Below are 2,019 nucleotides of genomic sequence, written 5' to 3' on the forward strand. Positions count from 1 at the left end.
TGTCTCTCTGAGGCGTCTGCCCCTGAGAGGAGAGCTGTCAAGTCTGACCTCACTTCCTCTTCCGCCCAGCATTCTGCTCCATTCACTCCTCCCATCTATGTTCTAACCTATCAGGGCAAGCAGCTTCTTTATTTAATTAACCAATGGCCTTCCTCCATCAGATTCATGCATCTCCCCTTGAGCCATCCTTGTAACTTGGCCTCTCTGCACCTGTGTATTGTAGCATGATTATCCTTTACTTGACAGTTTGGGCTAGCTTGAAAGAAAATGGAGCCTAGAGGGAGTGGCACTAATAGGATGTATATACTTGTTAGAGTAGGTGTGGCCATGTTGGGAGAAGTGTGGCACTGTTGGATCCCCTATTTTCAAGCTTTGCCCAATGTTCCAGTTCACATCCTGATGCCTGCTGATCAATATGAATCTATCTCACCTTCTTTTCAAGCAGCACGTCTGCCTGCAAGCTGCCATAACCCACCGTGAGCTTAATGGACTAAAACTCTGAAAGTGTAAGCTTCCTCAATTAAATGTTTTCCTTCATAAGGGTTGATGTGGTCATGGTGTTTCTTCACAGCAATAGAAACACTAAGACACAGTTAATATCTATGTACATGTGAGTATGTACCTTGTTTGTCTTTCTGGGTATAGGTTACCTTGCCCAGTTGATTTTTTTCTAGTACTACCCATCTGTCTGTGGTGATATTTTGTTTGTGATATAACAAATAAAGTTTGCCATAAAATCAGAGTACAGAGCTAAACTACTAGCTAGCCATAGAGGCAAGGTAGTGTTGGCATGTACCTTTAATCCCAGAACTCAGGAGGCAGAAGCAAATGGACATCTGTGAGTTCAAGGCATCTCTGGGCTTCACTAGATTGATTCAGTCTCAAATAGAAACAGAGTCAGATGGCTAATACCATCCCAATACTTGAGATTGACATACTTTTAATTCCAGCAATAAGGAGGTGGAGACAGAAATGTATATGGCTGGGCAGAAAAAGGAGTATAAGGCAGGAGGAAAAAGGATGCATTTCATTCAGTCTGAGGATTTACGGAGACATCTTGCCTACTTTGGTCTGAGGATTAGATAAATGTAAAAGTTCTCTCTAGTGGCTGACTTCTTTTACTTCTCTAATCTTTCAGCATTTACTGTGATATCTGAATCTGGGTTTCTATTATTAAGAACAATTAGAATCCATGCAAAATATGCCTACCTATTTCATAATGTGATATGGGAAGGTCATTTGCTAATCTGTTGTTTCATTGTTAACCAACAAAGAAAACTGCTTGGCCTGATAGGTCAGAAAATTAGGTAGGTGCAGTAGACAGAACAGAATGCTGGAAAGAAGGGAAGTAAGCCAGACGCCATGCCTCTCCTCTCTGGTCAGATGCAATGAAGCTCCAGCCCAAGATGGACGTACACTAGAATCCTTTCCAGTAAGCCCCACTTTGTGGTGCTACACAGATTATTAGAAATTGGTTAGTCAAGATGTGAGAGTCAGCCAAGAAGAGGCTGAAACTAATGGGCCAGGCAGTGTTTAAAAGAATACAGTTTCCGTGTTATTATTTTGGGGTATAAGCTAGCCAGGCGGCCAGGAGCCAGGTGGCAGGAATGCAGTCTGCTACTCCTTCAACAATAATGTTATTTTTTATTTCTACATATACTCTATTGCATGACTGTCCCACTTTTTCTTTATCCATTCTTTGGCTGATGGGGAAAATCCTGTGGAAGAAGGGGAAGAGGAATTGTGGGAGTCATAAAATTCAAAGACATAACAATAAAACGCACAGATTCAACTTACCTGGGCCCATAGTGTCTCACTGCAACTAAGTGACAACCAGGGAGTCTGCATGGGTCTAACCTAGGCCCTCTGTATATATTTATAGTTGTGCAACTTGGTGTTTTAAGGGATTACAAACAGATTTAGTGGGGGCTGTTGTTTCTGACACTTTTGAGCACTTTGGAACCATTATCCTCCTGCTGGGTTGCATCATCCAGCCTTAATTTGAGCTGCATCATCTAG

Source organism: Microtus ochrogaster, chromosome 7 (assembly GCF_000317375.1).
Source record: "Microtus ochrogaster isolate Prairie Vole_2 chromosome 7, MicOch1.0, whole genome shotgun sequence".
NCBI classification, from domain to species: domain Eukaryota; kingdom Metazoa; phylum Chordata; class Mammalia; order Rodentia; family Cricetidae; genus Microtus; species Microtus ochrogaster.